Source organism: Periplaneta americana, chromosome 16 (genome assembly GCF_040183065.1).
Source record: "Periplaneta americana isolate PAMFEO1 chromosome 16, P.americana_PAMFEO1_priV1, whole genome shotgun sequence".
Classification (NCBI taxonomy): Eukaryota; Metazoa; Arthropoda; class Insecta; order Blattodea; family Blattidae; genus Periplaneta; species Periplaneta americana.
Genome location: NC_091132.1, coordinates 170,153,634 through 170,169,478, shown reverse-complemented (window position 1 = coordinate 170,169,478; position 15,845 = coordinate 170,153,634). Strand labels below are relative to the sequence as shown.

General features: G+C 37.2%; 1 protein-coding gene across 2 annotated transcripts in view; it reads right to left on the bottom strand.

The window, feature by feature from the left end:
• The window catches only part of LOC138691896 (short-chain dehydrogenase/reductase family 16C member 6-like), a 215,359-nt gene that overhangs the window by 107,464 nt on the left and 92,050 nt on the right, over positions 1-15,845 (bottom strand). The window contains exon 2 of one of the 2 annotated variants that reach the window (XM_069814483.1): positions 1,729-1,768. The exons of the other annotated variant lie outside the window; for it this stretch is intronic. The gene's annotated coding sequence lies outside the window, so the exon portion shown is untranslated. The remainder of the gene's footprint in view (positions 1-1,728; positions 1,769-15,845) is intronic. 2 annotated transcript variants of the gene reach the window in all.

The following is a 15,845-nucleotide window of genomic DNA, read 5'->3' as shown; positions in this document are numbered from 1 at the left end:
ATTATTCAGGTAATCTTTTCGTACTTTGATTTTATTGTAATTGTAAATTTAATACTAATTGTAATATTATTTGTAATTGTAATTGTAAATTTAATACTAACTTAATTGTAATTTTATTGTTGATATTGTAGTTGGAATCTCCTGGTAGAGGGGCAGAGAAGGCCTGACGGCCTTATCTCTACCAGGTTAAATAAATAAATACTACTACTACTACAAATCAGCTCTCTAGCGTGAACACGTGGAGAAGAAGTGAAGAGTCCACTGCAAGAATGATGGATGTCACTTTCTTGCCGAAAATGAACCCAGACTGTCAATGCATAGCTTAAGACATATAGAATGTACATAGAGAGTTATATGGCATTAACACTGATAGTCATTGTCCAGTAATGATCGGAAAATCACAGTTAAGCTTTGAGCGCTAAGCATTTCAAACTTTCAATCGCTTCTCCTGCAAAATGTATTCCAAATGACATCCATCATTCTTGCAGTGGACTCTTCAAGTTGCTTGTGTGGTTTACTGCCGGAAGACAGGATTGAACCTCATAAGTGACACCAATGAAACATAACTGATGAGGAAACTAAGACAGGAGATGTTGGGGTAGGTTGGCCAGTTCCTTCCCCTCTCCACTGCGTACAGCGCCGACTAGTAACATATTACACAAATCAGACTTCTTATGTAAGATAATTTAACATTATCAAGATAGGCAACTCCAGATCATCTTTTATATTGCCGCTATCATTGCAGTTCAGGAGGTATAAGGTAGCGTAGTTACCTAACACTGCCGTACCTCTCTGGAGAGACTGACAGTGCTGGCCTCGGCGCCTGGCTGATTAGACTTCAAGAATTAAGGATCGTGCTTTCAAAGAATGGTCAGTACGAGGTGAGCAGGCGTGTCCCAAACCCCTCGGCGTGGTTAAACACAACAGCCCATCCAAAGGAAGTTTCCGCATGATGATAATGTAATTATTAGTGTTTTTATCTCTGCGAAGAGTCGACCTGGTTAGCGAGTTGGTATAGCGCTGGCCTTCTATGCCCAAGGTTGCGGGTTCGATCCCGGGCCAGGTCGATGGCATTTAAGTGTGCTTAAATGCGACAGGTTCATGTCAGTAGATTTACTGGCATGTAAAAGAACTCCTGCGGGACAAAATTCCGGACCATCCGGCGACGCTGATATAACCTCTGCAGTTGCGAGCGTCGTTAAATAAAACATAACATTCTCTGCGAAGAGCCATACTTACTGGGTGATGATGAATGAGCCAGTTACTCTGCTGAATTGAGTCCACGCATTCCGTCGGTGGTTTTGCTGTGGTTTCTCCAAGTCGATGGCCCCATTCTTTCTGTTTTCCAAATTCTATCGGTCATTTATCTTCCGAGACTTGTCTTTGCCGATGCTGGTTGGATGCTTTGGTAGGACAAGGCTAGTTATGTGTGCTTTTGTGAATGACTGTACTTCAGGGCGTTCCACACATTTTAATATTTGATACTGTTGAATTCAGTTTTAGGCTTTTTGTCGACGGTGTGATGGAAGTGGGATAGGTGGCCTTTAGGTTAGGAACTCGCATAGAAATTAAGGTCAGTTGCAGGAATTCTTGCTAGGGAGCTCACTTGCATACTTCTAGAGTGTTTCATTTTCCTTCGATTTGATTGATTGCTGACTGATTCATTAATTGATTGATTCATTGATTCATTCATTCATTCATTCATTCATAAAGTGGTAAGTTACATACCTTTACCAATGCACCACAGTCAGAAATTCTGGTAAAATATCTGTAAGAAACAGAAAAATGTGTATTACAACAAAGAACCATTGAAGTCACTTATTGCAAGTTCAGTTTGGATCTCACCCCTTTTCATTACTGGCGAAAAGAGATTGTGCAACAAGGCGGTTTAGACTTGGAGCTTTTCCGATATCTTATCATCCGTTGATTTTCTGGTAGAAGGAAAACGGATGCTCTTAAGTTCACTATGACTAAATGAATGTGACTGATTATAATCGATTCCAAACCTCTTTTGAATTCCTGACTGATGTTCCATTCGCCGCTCAGAAGAAGGGAGGATACAAATAAGATATCACCAGATTCAGTTAGCTGAGATTCGACGTGTAGCACATTCGACCTCCGTTAATACAACAAATTGAAGAATTTCGTGGAACGATTTTGATCGCCTTTCCAATACTTTCGTTCATTTTTAAAATTTCATTTCGTTTATTCTATTTCATAGACCTAACATTAACATGGAAGCTTTATCATGTGGAACAAATGAAGATTTTACAAAATTACAATTTTTGGCGAGATTAATTGAGGCCGAGGATTGGCTGTAGCCTCTTGTAAACCGCCCTACAGATATTGAAACATTTTCGCCCGCTCAACAGTTATGTCGCACACTGTACAACAGTGGCGTAGCGTCAATGTAAGCTAAAAAGCTCAGCTTCCCCAGTTAATAATAATTTCATAATAAACCTGCAGTCTATGGACAAAATTATTTATTAATTTTAATAGAATTTATATTTACGCGTTAAATATTGCGATGCGGCAGCTCAGGATGATTTGTGATGCAGCAGTAAACAAGAAGCCTGCACACACCAGCTTCCAAGCAGACTGGTTTCTTATGTGTAATCCACCCCGCAGATTTTCCACCCCCTTTCTAACTAAACTACCCTAGTCGCAAGGCTCGCAAGAAGCTAGCTTTAACATTTAAAATAAGTAGTTTCCGAGTTATCCCTTTTCGTCAGTTGTGTTCAGTTGAAGTGTTAGTGTGCATTGTGGCTGATATAATAAATAATGAGCGAAATAACAGTTCCTGACACTAATTTACTTGACTTTTTAGGACAATTGTATTATCAAGACTGACTTACGAACAAAAGTGTGATTTAAAAAACAAATGACCGACTCCCTTGCTGTCAATGAAGGACACAACCAAAAGACAGACGCATACTTACGTAATGATACTAATATTGTGATTTCTCTAAGTATGACAGGGAGTGAGCTAATGTTATACGTATACGTGTCTATTTGTTAGAGATATGTGTAAACCGTGAAATCATATTTTACTACGTACCATTTGAGGTCATGCCTTATTGGTGTTACTTACGATGTTCCAACCAATCTTCGACTGCTGACTTGAAATTGACTATTATTTATTTTAAGACTGCATTTTTGTAATACGTTTTCTCATATTGCATGAAAGACAACTTGAGTTAGCTTCCCCTGCTCAAAATTTCATGCTACGCCATTGCTGTACAATACTGTTTAGTGCATTATTATTATTATTATTATTATTATTATTATTATTATTATTATTATTATTATTATTGAAGTGACTGTTATCCATAGCTTATTCCATTGTTTTCATTAGACACACTTAAATCTCACACAAAATGTATTTATTTGGTTTCAAAATTAATGCTTTCACAAGACGTGTAATACAATGCGTTTCTTGCAAGCAGTTTTCTTAAAATAGCATTTTTGCGGGTCCATGTACCTCGGAAAGTGTTATAATTATTTATTCCTTTTAAATATTCTAACAGAATAAATTATGGAAGCACTGCACTGGATAAACAGACCTGCTAGTAGATTTTGATTTTCGTTTAATCCGCTGGCTGTGTTATTCGTTGTCAAAGTTTGAGATTTCATATAATCTACAGACTAGTGTACACATTGTGAAGGGTCGCCATCACAGTTGTGAGTTTGGTTCAGGTTTACACAGGCCACATTTCTATCCTTCGTCGACAATGACCCTGGTCCACTTGGTCACGTCCAGAACAGAACTTGCCAGACTCTCTAGAGCACAACGACGTCTGAGACCTCATAAATGAATCAAAAGGCAGAATTACTTGAAATCACTGTCGGAAACTTCAGTCAGGTGTTCAAGGCGAGCCTTTCACTGCGGCCGTCTTAACCGTACAGCGCCCTACTTGTGCGCTGGGGGGTGGCCTTGGTACTCAACACCGGAAACGTGAAGCATTTGTTAAAATATAAAAGTGAAACACTCTGCCTGGACAGTTGAAGCCTGAAATGCATAACTGGCGTCGGCCATCGTTCGAACTGCATTGTGGGAATTACGTCAGATCTTCCAGCAGACCGTGGCTCCAGTGTTGCCAATTCAGCGGTTTTCCCGCTAAATCTAGCTTTTTTGGATAACCGTCTCTCGCTTAGCGGGAATACTAGCGGTTTTTAATCTTTAAAGTTTCTGAAATGAAATTCATATTAGCATTATAAGCGGCTTTCATAATTACATTTAATTCGTTCAGTGTGTGTTTTGTGAAATAATGGATGTGTTAATGTAGTGATAATTCAAATCCGTCAAAACCAGTTTCAACTAGTAAAAACTAGTTTAAGCAAATAAAGATAGATAGAAAGTGAGTTTTCGTATGATCTAGAATAGAATCAGTGTCAGATTAGGTTTGGTTTGTTTAGGTTTTTGTTTGGTAAAAGCCTAAAAAAACCTAAACAAACCAAACCTGACCTGTCATTGATTCTAGATCTTACGAAAATTCGCTTTCTATCTATCTATATTTTAAAACTGGTTTTTACTAGTTGAAACTGGTTTTGTCGAATTTTGGGTTTTAACGGTAACATATATAGTGCAATAAGAATTTAAATATGTTGTGTCTGTGATAAAAGTGTTCAAAATTGCTTTATAGCGCCACATTGGCAATGATAATAGCGTGCAATATTCGTTACATTGGCGGGTGGATGCTCTACCTTGACCGTTATTATTGTTATTATTATTATTATTATTATTATTATTATTATTATTATTATTATTATTATTATTATTATTATTGAATAATAAGTATACATTAAAATCTAGAGGTATTTGTTAGAAAATCGCGGGTTTTCGAAAGCCATCTAGCGGGATTATACGACCAACTGTTGGCAACACTGCGTGGCTCACTTCGAGCTAGTGTCCCACCCGCTGTTCTGCCATGACGAGTTATAAAAATTATGAAAGTCCAGAAACTGGGAAAACATAAGAAATTATAGGAGTATTTAAAAAGAAGGTCAGAAAAAATGTGAAAAATATGGAGGAATTAGACAGAAAACAGAATGTGCAAATTATATGCTATTGTAATTAGAAATAGACCTAAAGTAATATCGGAAACATTTTAGAAGAACAAAATAGTGGATTCCGTACTGGACGATCTACAAGAAACAGTTACCGGTATTTATTTAGAACAGGAGAAACTTTAATTTACAAGCCCACATAACCTTTATAGATTTTGAAAAGCATTCGACCGAATACAGAAAAATTAACTTTGTACAATAATGGCAGAGCAAGACTACCCGGCACACAAAAGAAATGTGATTAAAGCCCTGTATTGCGGATCTAAAATAATAATAATAATAATAATAATAATAATAATAATAATAATAATAATAATAATAATAATAATAATAATAATAATAATTTATTATAGTAAATGCAGGAACCCACCGCTGTGGGTGACGGTTAGCTTGCCTGGCCGTGAAACGAGCGGGCCCGGGTTCAAATCCTGATTGGGACAAGTTACCTGGTTGAGGTTTTTTCCGGGGTTTTCCCTCAACCCAGTACGAGCAAATGCTGAGCAACTTTCTGTGCCGCACCCCGGTCTCATTTCGCTGGCATTATCAGCTTCATCTAACTCAGACGCTAGATAACCATCGCAGTTGATAATGCGTCGTCAAATAACCAACTAAAAATAAATACAGAAACAACTTGCAACTGAAGAGACTTTAATAAACAAGGCGTCAGACAGGGGTGTGATATGTCTCCACTCTCCAACAACGAGAACAAATTTCAATGGTATAGGCATTCTTTAGACCTACTGAAATTTAATAATTTTCTATTCGTTGAGCCATGTCTGAGTGGTTCCGGAGGTGTTGTCCTTGATAGGTAACGCCACATCCATTGCCACCAGGTTATTTGTGCGGGACTTAAGGAATGAGAACCGTACACGATCTACTGGTGTTCACTTCAAAGTGTGTCATGACGTCACTGTTGTGAGTCAGCGATTTGAAGCGAGTTTCAGCTTTTATGTCAGAGAAGTTGCCTTTTATTTAAGGCGTTCAATCTGAACTTGAGAACGTGTACGGTATAACTTGAACGTCGTAGCAACAGATGGCGGTCTGTACGGTCTGTGTGCTACCATAACCTCTTTCGAACTGTGTTTTGCGCCGGCAAATCGTATGCAGGGTATTTGTTATCCTCGGTCACGGCAACATTCCACAACACAAATCAAATGCTCCGTGTCCATGTTGACCGTCGAAGTTAATGTCAACAAATATGTAAGTAATCGTCTTAAACCTCTCCCCATTAAGAAAAAAAACTCACCACAGTACGTGTTTCCAAACAGTTCACATTCCTGCCACTACGGCGTTACCGTACGTATCGGTAAGTACTCTTCAGAATGAACGCCGTACTTGCTAGGCAACTTCTCTGGCACATAAGTAATACGCCTCTGCGGAAGTGTAGGAAGATTGAATTCTCTAGGCTCATAGACTAGCCACGTGACGGCATACAGCATCCATGACACACTTTGAACTGAACACCCAGTAGTATGCACGTTCAAAGCCATCAGCAAACAAGCGTTAACAGATATTTTCTTAGAACTTTACTTTAATGTAAATTACCACAACCTAAACTGTTACAACACTATTTTATCGATATTATATATTTATTTTATTACTTAAGCTCTTGAAGTTTAGGCCATCACGCCTTTTCTACCACTAGAATACAATTGAGGGGGTAGAAGCAAAGGAGTGCAAGCGACATTTCTAACAGCATGAGTTGAGTGCATCCAGGACGAGCTAAAGGATTCAAAATTTTGGTGACAAAGGGGTATATCTTTTAACGACATGACACACTAAAATTTAAATTAAAAATTTCACGGAATTAACGAAACCCCATTTTCTCAAAAGTAAGTTACTTGCATTTATACCACTTTCCATTAAGTTATGCAAAAAAAGTAAATGCAGAGAGGAGAAGTAAGTAAGGAGAAGAAATAAAAGCACAAAAAAAAATAGTATCGGATTCCCAGATTCCCTATAATTACATGGAAAGTTTAAGTGGTTGGTGGTTGTGTGATTTGACATACTCTAGTCACTGCTTGTTGAGAATCATCTTAGCATAATCATTAAACAAAGAACTTTTTTTTTTTTTTTTCGTTGTTGGTAATTCTATAACATCTATTAGATGCTTTATGGTTGTGCTAACAGATGGAGTTACTTGTCAACAATGTGACGCTGAAACGTGTGTTCAGGTTACTGCCCAGCGACAGTCCTGATGTATTTTTATATTTGTGATTATTGGTTAATTAATAAAACTTAAGAACTTTAACTGTTAATGAATATCGTAAACAGCCCAAGAAAATAAATGCAGCATTCCTGCTCTAGCCACTAGTGATGTCTTGAATGTAATACATATTAGGCTATACGATGATATTCAAACTTCATTTGTTTTCCAGTAATGTTGCTGCTTGCTAAGCAGCAAGATGCGTGTAGATTGTTACAGAAATGGTAACTGCCTTTCTTCCTGAACAGGTGCCACTTAAACGTTGATCGTTGCATGTTACAGGACGCACAACGGGCCTAGTGGCCCTTCGACCCTCGTAAGGGAAGCCAAACCAATACGTGGGCGGCATCAGATTTAATAACGGAAAAGCTATAGAACAAAATCAGATTTTCGTTCCTGATGTAGAAATCGTTGAGTACAATCCACGTGGAGTCGGATATTAATGAAGGCTGCCGTTACGCAAATAAGTTACGCAACGTAAACGCATCCATGCGTGAAAATAACTATCCAGGATGGAAATAAGTTTGTGTACTCTATGTTGGAAGAGAAGTAGTAACAAACATGACGAAGCATTAATGGCGGAGATGTCTTCCGCTGGGAGGTCGATTGCGATATACCTACTGGCAAGCCATAAATCTTGATGGCGGCCATTGGATTCTCTCCGTGTGCATTACAAGGAACGCGGTTTAGGTCCCCAAGAGCTGGCGCCAGACACGATGTAGCGTCCATCATGAAGACGGGAACTGACGATCGCGTCTGTCTTAATATTCTTACATGCTGGGCCTGATGCGATAGTGTGCTGGTCTTCCACCCAGAGGACTCAGGTTCGATTTCCTTGGCAGGTCGAGTGGAATTTGTATAGGGATTTTCTCGGAGTGCTTTCGTTTCCGTCTTGTCACACACTGCCCTCTCATTTCATCTGTCATAATTAATGTGTAGTAATTGATATGCTGGGGTGAAGACTGATGTAGCAGGAAGTCAATGTTATCTACTTAGATATAACATGCACAGCAATCGGCAAGCGGTAGAGAATGAAAGTCAAGAAATATTATAGACAGGAAAACATCGATCATATGGGAATGGGTATTTAATAGTTGTTAATCCATTATAAGTCCCGCGCCGTGGCGTCGTGGTCTAAGACATCCTGCCTGGGACTCGCGTTACGGAATGCGCGCTGGTTCGAATCCTCATAGGGGAAGAAATTTTCTCATGATATTTCGGCCAGTGTATGGGACCGGTGCCCACCCAGCATCGTGATGCACTTGGGGAGCTACGATAGGTAGCGAAATCCGGTTGCGAATACCAGCTATAACGGCTGGGCGGATCATCGTGCTAACCACATGATACCTCCATTCTGGTTGGATGATCGTCCACCTCTGCTTCGGCATGTGGGCGTGAGGCCAGCAGCCGGCTGGTCAGTCTAGGCCCTTCACGGGCTGTAGTGGCACGGATTATTATTATTATTATTATTATTATTATTATTATTATTATTATTATTATTATTATTAATCTGATACGTTAATACAAATTAATTTTATTTTCTAGAATGTATCTATCTACAAAATGCAATAATAAATAAATAAATAAATAAATAAATAAATAATTGATTGAATCATTCAATGAATGAATGTATAAATGAATGCATAAATAAAAAATAAATATATGAATAAGTACATACATAAATTCACAAGTAAATAAGTATATAAATAAATACACAAATGCATAAATGCAGTTAGTGAATGAATATATAAATGACAAAATAGATAAATGGATAAATAAATACATAAGTAGATGAATAAATAAATAAATAAATAAATAAATAAATAAATAAATAAATAAATAAATAAATATTACCTTAAAGTCTCCAGCAATATACTTATTGTTTGCACCGTTTTCAAGGCGTTGAGTAATATTTATTTGTCAGAAATACTCAGACGTGAACGTTTTGTGACATGATGCCTTACCGCTATGCGGGGGCTTGGATTCTCGTCAAACAGACCACGTTGTACTGTTTTGCTGCTTTCTTTAGACTGAAACGCATCCTACTGAATCGGCAGATCAGTGTAGTACGGGTTTGAGATTATATGGGAAGGGCTTGGGTCTCTGGACCTGGCTCATCAAAGCTGACAGCCTCTGTGCATGACAAATCTTGTTAAGCTGTGAGTCCGGAACAATCTTCTTTTGTTCGTGCAATAAGATTGATTTCGCCTTGAATTAAAGTAATACAACGTATCGATTAGTTTATCTCTGGGTGCCACAAATTGGGCTGTTGCGCATACCATAACCGCAGGACTTCTCAGAATTGCGTGTGAGTTGTTTATCAGGAAAGGCTGGTGTGAAATACAAGACTAAGTTGAGCGTTGTCATCGTCACTTTGTATCCAAGTTTCCCCTTCTTTACCGACCTGATGTTGGAGTTCGAAAGTTGGAGGTTTTCGCATTTATGACACAAGAATCGGAATTCGCACACCGCCTTACAGAACCTTGAAGTTCATGTCAGTATATATCTCGTTCTATGCAATGAGGCTCAATATGGCGACATGGGACTTGTACGATTTAAACAAGCTAATGTTGGATATCCAAAAATGTCGGGTACAGAACAGCTCACTGGCTGGGATCCTCTTATTTACCACACGTCTTTAACGTTACATGTCGCAACACTGAGTTGTGAAGCAATCCAGAAGTGGGGAACGCTGTTAAAATGCAAGTGAAACATTTTTCACGTTAGCCACGGCATCCGTCTCAGCAATGGCTACACCTCACACAGGACCGGTTGGGCCTCATTACCACGTGCCACCACACGATCATGCCTGTCACATTACAACCACCGCTCTTTATTTCGGCAGCGTTGGTACTACACTCAAGACATTGATGAATGTACAGAAAGGGACTGCCAGATAGTTCCCTGCTGACCAGGTCATTCCAGTTTGTAAACGCTACTGTGCATGTTTTTGTACCATGTTTCAACTAGTGTGGTTGATCACTGTTTCTTCTTTCCTGTACAACTATCAACTATCCGAAGACAGGTCTGAACCTCATTGCCATAAGTGATACCAACAAGGCACCACTTATGAGGCAACTAGGCCAGGAGATAATGGGGTAGGTTGGCCAGTTTCTTTCCCCTTCCATTGCATACATCGCCAACTAGCTACGTATTACATTAGTCACACTCCAGACTATAGGCCTACATTGTAAGGATCTGGATATTAAGTGTTAAGCCCTGATATATTGTACTTCACCATTGTATGAAGTAATCCCTATAGAAAGACAATATAGAGCTGCTGGAACAAAATGTTTCGAGGTTTAATAGAAAAACTTATTTTAAGAGCAACAAATACTGCGACTGACCTCGCCAAATTCCATCACGCTGTTATCGATCCCACCGACGGTAAATAACCTCGTAAATGATACAGCGTTTTTAAATAATCGATTAAATATTGTTATTATTATTATTATTATTATTATTATTATTATTATATTTGTATATACCTATCCACTGAATTATTATTTTTTTCTATAGTTTTTATATATTTTGCTATAAATATTTAAATTAACAGTTGATAGAAATAAATTAGGATAATAATTTAAAATAGATTCACGATAAATGTGTTGTATAAAATTTAGAAACTGCTTGTAACAACATTGTTTAACGGAAAACTGTGTAACGTCTTCAGAGATTTCAACCCACAGTAATTTAAACTACATTCTAGTGAATATTAGGATTAGTTATTTGCTTAGGTTATAATATAGTATACATTTCATGAAACTTGTTAATTGAAATATAAGTTTGTATTTTAGTATTTAATTTCATCTCATTGCGTTTCATTCATTCATGTGTATAAATTATAAAACTTTGTACAGATTTGCTGAATTTATACATTTGTAAAATTGTATTAATTTCATAATTGGCACGTAAGACTAATTCAATAGGAGACTTCATTAACCAATACCATATTATTATTATTATTATTATTATTATTATTATTATTATTATTATTATTATTATTATTATTATGTATTTATAACCCTAACATACCTATCTCTGGTAAAATAGAGTTCTCTGTAAAATTGGAGTATAATAAATAAATAAATAATAATTATTAATTTAACCCACAATTTCGGAGTCTGAACACAGGTCCTCTGAGTAGAAGTTTCAGTATCTACAAAGGATTTAGTTACACTTTTATGCCGACAGAAGGCAGAGGGACAAATGGTAAGCTCCTCGTCTCAAACGCCCCTAGAATGCAACTAAGGTATTACTAGGACGAGAGAGAGGAGAAATTTAGCGCAAAGGCTCTAATTTAGGATTGGACGTCCTTAACGTGCTGGACAGTCCAACATAGAACAGACGGCTTGAAGTCTGCCCGGAGGAATTGGTTCCCGACTTCTGCGTCCTGAAAAATTCGACATCAGCCGGGTTTGAACCCGCAACCCAGAGTTGTAGAATTCTTCTTCTTCTTCTTCTTCTTATTATTATTATTATTATTATTATTATTATTATTATTACTATTATTATTATTATTATTATTATTATTATTATTATTAATTTCGTTTAAAATGTTTCATTTTGTGTGGATACGTAATACATTAACAGAAAACTTAAGAAGGGAATGAAAGCAAAACCAAAAATGAAATTCTTGTTATTTATGTGGAAAACATAAGATTGGCAGAGGACTTAAGGACATCCCAATAATTGCGTGAAATGTCTGTACGGTACTCTAATGTAAGTAACAGAATACCACGTATAGCCTACTTCCTTCAACACTGTACTGTGCTGTGTTTTATTTGATATTCACGTATACACATAATCTTCACATCCAATATCTCCATGGATGTGGAGTGGAATTCATTAACTGAGAATGAAGCGAGACTACTTGCACGGTACCACGAATGACGTCAGAGCCAACATTTCGTATCAAAACGTTACTATTTCTGTCTTTCGTACCTGGAACATATAAGCCCAGTACCTCAACATTCACTTAAACCAACTCTCTAATAACACCGCATTAGTGAGTAATATTTGCAATGTTGCCGTACCTGAAATAAAATTATTGTAATCCATACTTGTGGAACTGCGAATTTTTGTACATGAAAAAGTGTGTCCATTTGTGAAAGAATCGCATAGCTACTCCCCGTTTGGCAGTTTCACATTACTCTGTGAATACAGTGTGTACTACGAGGCACTTGATGCTAGGAAGGCTCGAGCTGCCCTCCTTTAATATTACACAGCAAACATGATCTGCAGGCGTGTCGAAAGCCATAGGTACCAGAGGTCTGCATCAGACGTTTTCGCTCGAGCGCCAAGTAGTTCATAGCATAATCTGATAGGTAGCGCACATGCATGATGAGTAAAATTGTCACGAGCGATAAATCCTCGAAGGGTATAAGCCGAGCGTTAGACATTCTTTCTTGTTACAGTGATGAACTGTGTAGTAACATCATAGATGTTTATCATTTCAAAACTTTGCAGTGTTTAACTAACCTCTCCATAGTACAACTACAAAACTTGCTTTAAAATGTAATATAAATGTTGTAGGTAAAGTTTCCCCCCCCCCCCCACACAGGAGTGATTTGGTTTTTGCCACATCTGATAGATGTTATTGGATGTAAATGTAATTATTATAAATGGAGAACACAATCACGATAATGCAAGAACTGTATCAAGTTTTTTCGTAGTAATAATAATAATAATAATAATAATAATAATCTCTAATATAATTAGTGTATCAATCTTTGCGTCTGTAACAGTTGTGCAGCATGATTATTCGTTTTATTATATTTTCTGTGACGTTATCTCTGTACTAATATTGTTATTAATCTACTGCTATATCAATAATATTTTGTAAAACGTTTCTACATTGTCGCAGTATATAGGCGGAACACTATGTATGGACCTATCATATTATATATGTGGTAAATCAAATATTGAATAATATTATTAATTGGCAATAATAACTGTATATCGAAGTTTTTCATACTATTTTATTTACAACTTCATGTTACTGTTTTGGTACGTTCCATTAAACGTTTGTCATAAACGCAGAAAATAAAGCCTTATTTTTACCGTGTGAGCAAAACATATGTGCATCTTATCTGTCGCCTTCCATACAAGATAAGACATGTCGGTGAGATGACCTTGTACTGTGCTTCTATTTATTACGAGCGTATCACGACCGATCGTATCTCACTCGAGGGTGCGACACTCGACCGAGTTCAAGCGAGCGATTTAACTCCAATGCAGCACTCTGTTAGGTACCGCCGAATCACTGTTGAATGCAGCCCGCAACACTTCAGTCTACGTGTGAGGAGTGGGGATGGAGAGGCAGCTGATAGGCCTACAGGTAGCGCCCCTGACGCATGTTATTAAACATCGTATTATTTATGACGTAGGTTATTCTTACATAAAAAGGACGCAATAATTGAAGTTCAATGAAACAAATACGGTAAACAGTAATGGTCTGATTTACAGTAAATAACAAATCTTTGCGAATCTTGTAATTACCATTGATATATTAAAATTTGATACTACATATTTTTACATATTTACGCCACATTACATATTATGGCTTTGTATTACATAAACCTACATATTTAAGGGGTTTATTTATTTTTGCTTTTCTAAAAGGAAAAAAAAAAAAAACTTCTGCTGTGGAAGTTTACAATTTGAAATACACAGATTTAAAAAGCCCTTTTACCTACCCAAGAAAAGATATATTTCGGGACGAAACATAACGTCCTTAGTTCCAGGAAGTAATAGAGGCACTCACACCATACCGCCCATTGTAAATATGAGTGAACAAAAGGCAACCTTCTCACAACTACCTTGTATTGTAAAAATCACTCAGAAAGTAGCGTTGTCTGGACGAAGCTTTCACTACAGATGGAAAAATAGTGATGTGTCAAGTGTGCGGTAAAAAAGTCGGGTGCTCTATGAAATCACAACTGGAGAGTCTTACCTATCCTATACCTGCCAGATATCGATATTAAATATTTTCATGATTTTGGTCATATTCAGCTTATTTTTCTTACGTAAATATGTACATATTTCACACCTTGACATTACATACAAATCCGGTCCCTGTATATTACACTTATTTACTGTTTGTAACACCAAAAACGCACTTAAACACATAAAAGAACGCAATATTTAATCGAAATAAAGGCACGTATTACACAAATACGAACTTTGCCTATATGGAGAAAAACTCAGACTGCAACCATCTCCGCTACAAGTTTGAATGTGTGCTAGAAGAGTAGCAGTTGTTAATTTTCTGTTAGTTAGCAACGTCGGACACTGGTTTGCACAATCCACAATTAGCGTATCTCAAGCTGGGCTGTTGTTAACAAGGGCACGACCTTCGCATACCGAGGTCGCTGCTCTCTCGAGGTGCGTGAAGGAAGTCCCAAGGACTTGTGAGTGCCAGGAGGGCGAGCAATGTGGATTAAATGTGTCCCTTGTTATTAAACGTGCATTTCGTTTAGCAACTCTGTCCGGGACACGAAACAATTAGCAAATGTGTGACGACACTGCACAACTTAATGCTGAACTCTTGTTTGCAGGTTGCAAGGCCGCTGGAGCTGTGAGCGAACCTCCAGGCTGGTGAGTGTCTGGTTATGAACCTTGGTTTTTTTTTATTATTCAATTTAATAAACCCTATTTCTCCCTGAGGTGTATCAGGGTTATAGTTGGCATCAAAATACATATTTTATAACCAATAAACAATAGTAGAGTGATAATATAAAATAGTGGTCACAGTTACAATTCACATGAATTATGTAGAAGAATGCACCTTAATGAAAGAATGGATCCTGTTAAAGATTAATGAGGTGTTTGAGGAATAATCAATGCAAAAGATATACAAGAATGTCTAACCGTTTCAGAGTAAATATTTATTTATTTATTTATTTATTAAACTGACAGGATTAAGGCCATAAGGCCTTCTCTTCCATTCTACCAGATAGCACATATAAATATAAAAAATAAATAAAGACGCTGATGAAAATAACACAAATTAAATTAAAGCCCTATAGAGGGTCAACAGGGTCAAAAGAACACTATAGAGCTCTCATCGAGCTAACACAAGATGAAGAAAAAAAGAAAGAAAAACAGAGATAGCAATGATGATACTGATAATAATAATAATAATAATAATAATAATAATAATAATAATAATAATAATAATACACGACCTTAAAAATATAATCAATAGTAGATTGATAAAACAAACTTTGACCTTGACTTTTACGAAATCTGTTATACTTGGATAACTATGATGTAATGAGTTCACTGGATTGTAATGTAATATGTAATAATATAGAGTCCACACCTGTGGAGTAACGGTTAACGCGTCTAGCCGTGAAACCAGGTGGCCCGGGTTACCCGTTTGAGGTTTTTTCCGGGGTTTTCCCTCAACCCAATATGAGCAAATGCTGGGTAACTTTCGGTGTTGGACCCCGGACTCATTTCACCGGCATAATCACCTTCATCTCATTCAGACGCTAAATAACCTAAGATGTTGATAAAGCGTCGTAAAATAACGTATTAAAATAAAAATAAAAATAATATAGATTTC